Below are 10,019 nucleotides of genomic sequence, written 5' to 3'. Positions count from 1 at the left end.
TTCTCTTAGGCTAATGAAATGTTATAGCTTCCCCATTCTCTCTGGGCCCTTTTAAAGTCTCTCTCTCTCTTCCTCTGGTCAGGCACTGGGCAGTTCAGAGACTTGCCATGTTGATGCTACAAGACTGATTTCTGCAGTTGAGATCTTCAAGGCTTGGGAAGAACCTAGATGTGAGTCCTGTCCTTTTTCCCCATGTTCCTCCATTCTTCTGAAGATATATTTTGCAGCACAAAATGCAACTATAGAACTGTTTATCCAACCCAAGCAAACAAATTTCTGTAACCAAAGCCCAAATTTCCACAGCTCTGGAAAGAGAGAGATGAGACTGGGGTATGAGCATGGGTTTTGTTGCAAACTATGTCTTTCTGTTGCCTAGAGTAGACTCACTGCTAGCAGCTTGGTGGATCGTAGGAAAGAGGGTTTTGAAATGTCAGTTCAGGGGTTTTTAATTAATGAATTAAAATTTTTCTGGCCTCTTTTAGATTCTGGGTAATCTAGACCATTGGAACAGATAATTTGCTTTATAAATTTTTTACTGGAAAGTTGTGAGAAATGGTGATAGACTTTTCTTCAGCAGGGAACTCCAAGTATGGAAACTTTCTCTAGTGAAGCAAAACATTAACTCATCTGTAATATATTGTTTATAATAAAGAGGTTAAATTATTTGCCCATGGCTATAGAGTTAGTATTAGAGACAAGACATATACCCAGGTCTATGCATTATATTATTTTGCCACACTGTCACTCCTTATCCCAAATTTTTTTTTCATTCTTCCAACTGAAACAGCCATTTGGAGCCAAAAACAATGAGTCTGTACTGCATGGTATAATGGGGAAAGTTTGAAATCCTTGCCCTAGTACTCACTAGCTCTGTGACCATAGGCAATCTCTTTAATTTCTGATCTGAGAAATGGATATATAATGTTTGTACTACCTTCCTCACAAGATTATTATAAAGAGATTATTATTTGTAAACCTTAAAGTCATGATTTTTCTTGGAAACTGAAAACAATTTCTTTTAAGGGATTTCAAAGAATGAGGGCATCATTAACTCAGCAAATATAAATTGTCACAATTACACAATGACTACAACAATGTAATAAAGTCAGAGGCCAAATACAATGGTTAATGGCAGTTCTATATTGTCCAAGATCAAATGGCATAGGAGGCCATTCTGTTAACTACCCATAGACATTTTTTTTTGAGGGGATGGGAAAGGACATACTTGGAAAAAGGAAATTTTTGTTTGGAAGTTTTGTGTAAAAAACAAAATATATTGACAAAGTCAAAGACATCATCTCCAGGGGTGACTTATGGAGAACAGAATTGAAGTGCAGAGACTGAACTCAAGGATACAACCTTTTATTAAGTGCCTGCAATTTGCCAGGTACTGTGCTAAGTGCTGAGGATACAAAGAGAGGCAAAAATAGTCCCTACTCTCAAGGAGCTTACAATGTAAAGAGGGGAAACAACATGCAAATAAGATACATGAACAAAGAAGATATATACAGGATAAAGTGGAAATCAACAGAGGGAAGGCACTACTAGCATTAAAGGATGACCAGAAAAAGCTTCTTTAGGAAACTAGGGTTAAACAAGACATGTCTAGAAAAGCAGTAACTCAAAAAGGAAATATTCTCATGCCAAAATGCAATCAGGAAGAGATCGCATGTTATAGAACAGGAAGAACACAAGTTATTTAAGCAATTAGAACAGCCACAGGTCACCCCAGAGGATCTAAATGAATGAATGAAAAAGCATTTATGAAGCACCTACTATATATCTGACACTTCATGGTATTTACCTCGGAGGCTTCTTTAAAGTCACACTTAACCCAGCATCCTGGGAATGGGGCATCTAGGAGTTCATAAAGTGAAAGACATACTATTTTAATTAAGAGTCAGGAAAGTGGAAATGAGGTGGAGAGAAAGAACTAAAAATTTAAAATAGTGTTTTAAAAGATTTCTTTAAAGTTCTGATTACCCAACTCCCTCATTTGAGAGATATGGAAAATGGGGCTCAATGATTTACTCAAAATCAGAGCTAAGATTTAAATCTGGGTCCCTCGACTTCTAGTACAATATATAATCCAGGTTTCTGTCTACCCCATGCTAGTGCTCTCCCTATGATGTGAATGGTCCTCTCTATGATACCTAGATTGGATTCTGACAATTAAAAAACCCAACAAAATCTTACAGAGACTTTGGCACACTCTTTGGGACATTGAATCTATAGGTCTCAAATCCTAAAAGGGATATCAGGAAACAGATCCTGGATTTACTAGATCCTATAATTGACAGACTTGACTCTCATTTAGAGTTGGAAGCAGTTATGTCATAGAGTTCCCATGAAAATGTTCCATTTATGCATAGCTTCCAGCCTTTGTTTGTTGTTGCCTCCATTGGAGTGTGAATTCCTTGATTTTCTTTGTATCCTCCTCACAAAGCACAAGACCTAATAAATTGACTAACTCCAATTTGCCCCAGTTCTCAACTTATCAAATTGGAGTCATCAACCGTCCAGGATAGAGTTAATCTTTGGCCCCTTGGGGGGGGGGGTGTGAGAATCAAAGGATCAAAATTAGAGTAGGAAGGATAATAGAGATAGTTTAATTCAAGGCTCTCAATCAAAGAACCCTCCCCCCAAAATTAAGGTTCAGGGATATTGTGACTTACCCACTGCACAGGTAGCAAAATGTAGTTTGAATTTGATTTCTTTGACTCCAAATCCAGTTTTTTTTTTCCATTATATCTATATATATATATTAGGCAACTAAAGGACCCACTCTTTTTCTCCTCTCCTCCTTACCTTTTCCCTTTTTTTCTTTTCCTTCCTGTCTCCTCTTTTTTCTTTTTCCTCTGTCTACCTTTTTTTCCCCTTCCCTATCTCCCTCAGGAGCTCTTCCTTCTCTTTTTTCTTTTTCCTCTGTCTACCTTTTTTTTCCCTTCCCTATCTCCCTCAGGAGCTCTTCCTTCTCTTTTTTCTTTCTCCCTCTTCTTTCTTTCTTTTTCTTTCGCTTCATCTATATTTTCCTCTCATTTCTTCCTCTCATTCTCTCCCTTTTCTTCTTTTTCTGTTTCTCCTTTTCCCCATCTCTATCTACCTTTCCTAATCTCTTCTATTTCTTCCCCACCCCCTAGGCTTTCTAAAGGTATAGTTAGCTGCTTCAATTCTCCTAGCCTTCTCAAGAATTCTGTAGCTTTTCACTACATAGCTACTTGTGCCATGTACCCCCACCTGACCCAGATTAAGTGTCTTCTTCCATTCTGCCTACTCATCATATTTCCTTTTACAACGCATTTTTGTGAATGTTAAGGGAATTCCTACTTAGAACTGGAGGGTCCCAATTAATTTCTATTACAATGTTTACAATATTTAGGACTCATGTTTACATTTTTATAGGAAATGTACTAGCCTCTTTTATAGACTTAGTCCCAAAATTCACAATCACTTCATTAGAAAAAGGATGTTTTGTAACTTATTTCAGAGAGCTCTAGAGTAGGTTCCATGTCACGAGTTAATAGAAATTAGATGACCAAAGATGTGGGTCTAATACTCAATTTCTAACTGAAATTCCAGGTGATAAAAATATACTAAGGAAATGAGTATCTCTGTGGGAGTTATAAGATCACCTAAAAAATATTTTAAAGATTATCTGGTTCAATCTTGTTTTTTAATACATTAGAAAACAGTAGAAAGGAAATAATTTGTCCAAGGTCAAAGCCAGGATAATCTAACCCAGATAATATAACTTTGAATTCAGATTTCTGTCCAGTGTACCAAAACCCTCTGAAATTTAACTGAACTACTTAATACTCACTTTAAGAATAATAGAATTTATAATGACAACTCACATTTACAGCATACTTTATTAATTTGAACCTCAACCCTGTGAGGAGATATTTAGAGTTCATCCTTTTTCAGATGAAGAAACTGAGGATCTTAGAGTTAAATGACTTGGCATTGATCACATAGCTAATGTTGGAGGATGGGTGTCAGATCTGGAGTCAGGAAGACAAATTCAAATCCAATTTCAGACACTTACTAGCTGTATGACTCTGGACAAGTCCCTCAACCTTGGTTTGCTTCAGTTTCTTCATCTATAAAATGGAGATGAAGATAATAATAAGCACCTATTATTGATGTGAGGATCAAATGTAATATTTGTAAAACACTTAGCATAGTAAGAACTTTATAAATGTTAGCTATTATTTACAAATTCTCCTGATTTTAAGCCCAGTAGTGACTAGAAGCATATACGTGGCACAGTGAATAGAGTTCTAGGACTGGAGTCAGGAAGACCTGAGTTCAAATCCAGACCCAGACACTAGCTTTGTGACCCTGGGAAAGTTACTTTTAACCTCTGGCTGCCTCTGTGTCTTCAAATGTAAAACGGAGACAAAAATAGCACCTATATTGCAGGGTTGTTGTGATGATCAAACAAGAAAATATTGTACCAAGTACAGTGGCACAGTACCTCGCATATAATAGAGCTTATTTTGTTTCCTTATTTCCATTTTAAGTCCATTAAACTGGGCCAAGTCATTAAATATTTTTAATCTCTTTTTGCCTTATCTGTCAAATATGAGAATTGGATCACCTGATCTCTAAGATCATCTTTTTGAGGGGAAGTTGGTAAGGGGACCAGCCCTATGATTTCATGACTATATTCATGACTAGCCCCACCCAGCTCTCTGTAAAAATCAACAACTCTACTGAGACTTAACAGTCTTAGGAAGTTTCCTGGAATACCTTTATATAAACATACATATTTTTTTTAACTCTAAAATTTCTACTTTGAAATGATAAATCCAGTGTTTTATCCCCTTAACCTAACTCCTAGTGTCTTTGTAGGTTTTGGGTTAAAAAAAAAAAAAAATGAGCAAGACAGCAAGCAACCTGGTGTCAGACTTCGGAGTTGGGAGTCAGAAACCCAAGTTTAGAATTCTGCTTCTTTCATTCTGTCCCCTTGGGCAAATAACTAAACTTTTTGGTGCCAATTCCTTTATCTTCAACAGGGGAATGTTGAATCAGATGATCTTATAGACTCTTCCAGTTCTCAGAACTCCATCTAAAGAGAAGTCTTTGGCCTTTCTTGAACACAGTTTTGTTTTGCTCCTGCTAATTCCTTCCTCCTGAAATGTTTGTTAGATTATCATTTTTATTTCACCTAGCTTAGCTTTCTTATTACATTCTAAACTTGAGTGTGGTATAACTTTACATTCACTTTATACTCTCAACAGTGTCTAACATCATATGATTTTACTAAATGTTGTTAAATTTAACAATGTCTAACATATGATTTTATTAAATGTTAAATTTAAATTTTATTAAATTTTCTCCAATTACTCATTGTGCTCTAATTTCATAGTTTTCTCCAAAACAATAGTGTACCCCCAATTCTTCAAGATTCTTGAAGTGTATGTGGTGTGGAAGGAGCCCTGAGTTCAAATTCTGCTTGTGACCCTAGCTGTATAATCCTGGCATGAACCTTTCTTTTTGAATAATTGAACTAATAATATCTATGATAAACTATACCTCACAGGGTTGTTACATTTGCTCCTCCAATGACAGAGTTAATGTAAAAGTACTTGCAAATCTTAGAGCATTATATGTGTCAGCTCTTGTTTTCTGAAATCTGCTTCCTACAAAGCCTCCCCAGACTGATCATGGAAATTACTGACAAGCTTTATCCTCTTCAGTCCAGTCTGGACAAGGCACTCTCTAATCCCAATTCTAATTATGTCATGTTTAATGTATCTCATTCATCCACTCAGATACTTTTATAGCCATATTGTCAACCCCATAGTTTATTTAACTGCCCTGAGGCCTCTCAGCAAATCAATTTGTAATCTTTTTATCAATGTGCATTCTCCCTCCCACTCAACCATACCCTTTCTTTTTGAGTAAAACAGGTGACTCAAAATTTTTATCATGCTCCACTCTGGGTTGCAAAGATTGGAGCCATTAATTAAAAGACTACATTATGGGACAGTGTTCATTCAATAAACATTTGTTAAGAATAGTGCTAAGAGACCAATTTAGACTTGGAGGAAATGCAAAGTATAGATAGGATTTGAAGCCCATAACCTACTGGGGAAGAAGTTACAGATTAGAAGCAACAAGATTTAACTCCTTAACTTTCTAGACAGTTTCTTTTCTAAAAATGAACATAAAATCTGTCCTGCCTACCTCAAAGTGTTTTGAGTAAATGCAATCTAATAATTGAAAGACCATTTAGTTTGGAGTCCTTGGACCTGGATTCAAATCCTAAACTCTAATAATTATTCCTTGTGCGCCCTTAGGCACAGGGCCTAAATTTCTAAATTCATGTATGAAGGGGAGGGACTGAATGGGGATAAGGACCCTGAAGAACTCCTAAAGCATCCATTAACTTTTAAAAAATATTTAACTGTTTTCAAGTAATTAGTTTCATTTATAAAAGCCTATGTACTTCATTTTAGCACTTATTCTGAGATGAATTCCCATCACTTTCACCAGATTCACAATGTGCTAAGATTAGATGATCTCCAAGGTCTCTAAAATCTAAGTAATGTACATGACTGAGCTTTGTAAACCATAAAGTATTGTTTAAAAATGAGGTGAGATTGTGATCTACAAGAACAGGGTAGAGATCTTCTGTAGAATGCCATGCACATAACCACAGAATTATGAGTTTGATAAGCATTGACTGTTGCTGCTGATTTTACATTCTCAAAGAGGAGTAATGTTGATAGAATATGTGTTTCCTTCCACCTCCTAACATAGTTTTGATAGCCTCCATTCCATCTACCTCCTTGGATAGAAATAAAATTTCATATTTTCATATGAATACATTTGTTAAAATATTTTCTACAATGGAATATACAAAAGTCAAGGCCACCTTCAAAACTACTGTAATTAGTGCTACAAGAGCCATGTATAGAAAAGTGCCTTCTCAGTATAGTAGCTGAGACCTGGACCTTCCATTACACCATGGCTCAGATCAGTCAATCCATTCATAACAGTTTATTATGTTTATTTGACAAATTATATACATATATACAAAATCCTTACTGTCAGGATACTTGCTTTTTTTTTTTCTATTTTCATTTTGATTTACAAAAAAAAATGGGACAGCAAAATAACTTAGGTCACTAATAATATACAAAAATAAAATTGATTAAACAGTTGTCAAGATTGGTATTTTACAGTGTTACAGATCATACATCTGTAGTAAAGGAAACAGTCTATCCAGAATGATGATTACTGTCCTAAATCTATCTGCAAACTGACAACTAATTGGTTTTCTGTAATTATAAGCTACCAAGTATAGTTCTCAAAAGAAGCATGATTGTAAGCTATACCTTTAAGCCACAGCATCTTTCACCATGAGGAAGGGTTTTTCTTCCCTAATCAAAAGAGGAGTTAACTCTAAAACTACTGTTTTCCCAGATTGACAACTACATACAGTATTATTAGAAAAAAACACTTTTTTTTCTTCCTTTTTAACACCTGCAACAATCTTTCAAAAATTCAGTTTGGTTAAAAAAGTAAACAAAAATTACTAGCTTGCATTTGGATTTTTAATAAGTTAAATCCATGGTCTTTTTAATATAAAAAGTAATTACTTAATAGTTTTAGTGTTCAATGAACTCTAGTAATCCTATTTGAACTATATCAAGATATAGTTATTCTAATCAGGATGCTGGTTCCTGTTTGTGAATTTTAAAACAGGAGTTATCACAAAGAATAAAAAGTAGCCTTGGATTTACCCAGTTTATCATGGTAACAAGTAAGGGAATACCACATGTGTGTTTTATAACTTGAAAAGGTAAGTAGCAATTTTGGGGGGGTGTATGGGGAAAGAAAGTAAATTGTGCATCTATCTTATTTAGGGCTAGGCAGAAGCCTCAAGTAGACTTTTAGAAAGATTATCTCAATTTGACTTGGCTTGTAAGGTTTTTTTTTTTTTCTTTCTTTAATTTCTTTCTTAAGGGAGGATGAGGTTTTGGAAGTTAGTGAGTTGCTAGGCAACCACCAACTCTTGAGTCACCAAAGGCCACGTGCAGAACATCAGTGAGCACAATCATTCTAGGAGTTCAACAGGAAATAGGTGACATGCCTATTTCATATGGAAGAACAAATGTCCCTAAAACTCAGTTTGGACACAGAAACGAAAGTTTGGTTTTAAAATAAGTGTTTCAAAAAGCTGAAACAGAGGTAGAAAGTGTTCATTATTTTCCTGACACGCTTTCCCTGGGGAAAATTCCTTTTTTTTTTTTCTTCCTTTTTTTAATTCCTTGGATTATTCCAAGTCCCAAATATTAAAAAGCAGTTATCCTTACAGAACTACAAAGACAACACTGGTAACCATACCAAGCAAGCAACTTTGATGCTTCCCTTCTCTGAGAGCCTTATGTTGCTGTTGCTTCTGCATAAGAAGCAGGCTTCTGTCAGGTAAAATAATGTGTTCACTACAGGCATGCACCCTAATCTTACACAACAAGCTCTATAAACATATATAAATTAGAGTGTGTACCTTAGCTCCCTGTTTTAAAGATCTGATAACAAAATGCTCAGAAAGTTTAATTTCTGAAAAAAAAATGTAAACATTTCCCCACCATCACTTCTATTTTTCCTCTTTTGAAGTGTCTCTTTCAATCTGAAAATGCAGTTCATTATTTTTTTCTGGCCACTAAACTTTAAAGGCCCAAAATACAGTTTTAAGGTCTGTGCTCTATTGTTGACAAAGTAGTTTTTCAGCCTTCATAGACACCTAAGTTCAGTACAAAGTGTGTAGTGGGGAAATTCATGCCATAAAATATATGGCGATATGTTTTCAGGATGGTATAGTAATCCAATTGCCTATCCCCTTTAAAAGCTGCTGCTATGTATCGAACCCTCTGAAATTACCTTAGCAATTTTCATTGACATCACCTGCTAAATATAATTATCTTTCTAAATCTCAGCTTAATTTTCTCTTTTGCTATAACTTTTGCTCCTGTGAGTGGAGGTTCTACATGAACATGGGAGGAAGAGATCTTTAACCCACCAGCAGGTTTCAAGACACAGCTGCTGTCAGGCACTCATTCAAATAAAATACAGTAGAGGAAAAGCCCCTCATCTGTGGCATCATGATACAGTAAGATGATGTGAATTGAAAGAATAGGGAACTCTGGCCAAGTTAATAGAGTTAAATTCAAATCTGAACTGCTTGCACACCAGTGATTCTATCTTGATCGTGATTTCTTAACCTGTATTGGCAACAAATAACTTAGATCTAAGTAAATAGATTTGTAACACGATGCCAAAGGGATCTTTGATTTCAACTTTAAAGCATGTGCTTAACTTACTTGACTTTTGTATCAGCAAATAAAAGTACAGCCTGGGTTCAAAAGAGAAGAATTCATATAAAGGAGGTTGTAAAGGAGGTGAATTTAGCATAACCTATGAGAAAAAGGTTTGTCTTTAGTTTAGTGGAAGTTGAATGTCTGCATACCCACCGCCTAGGAGTTGTGTCTTTTCAAGTCTTTGAGAAGTGATCATGCTGTAGTAGATGTGATCCTGCTTCCAGAAGAGAAGGCTGTGCTATCCATTTTTATTTCCTAAATTACTGTGATTCAGAGTGGTTTTGCTAAGGAAATTTAAGCACACTCAGCATATACATCAAAAAGGAAAAAAACACAAAATTCCAAGAGATAACAAGCATAATGACTGTAGAATCACTATGTGATAACCACAGATCAACTCACCCAGTCAAACATATGTACACCAGTGTTTTGATTCCTTAAATTATTACCCCTTTCCCCTTAACCCACCCTTTCACTCACTCCCTTCCCCTCCCCCCCCAATGTATCTGCTCTCCCTCTTTCACAGTTGAGATAAAGACTGTTGACTTTGCAACCTCAGGTATATGTGCTTTAAAAAAATGCCAAAGAGAGAGAGCTCTGAATGTCAACTATACAGCAGTTGCCCTCCTGTGCTAAAAAGTGGACCATCTCTAGGGCTTTTTTTTTTTTTCCCCTCCCCTTTCATTT

Source organism: Sminthopsis crassicaudata, chromosome 1 (assembly GCF_048593235.1).
Source record: "Sminthopsis crassicaudata isolate SCR6 chromosome 1, ASM4859323v1, whole genome shotgun sequence".
In the NCBI taxonomy this organism is placed as follows: Eukaryota; Metazoa; Chordata; class Mammalia; order Dasyuromorphia; family Dasyuridae; genus Sminthopsis; species Sminthopsis crassicaudata.
This window is presented reverse-complemented; position numbering follows the sequence as displayed.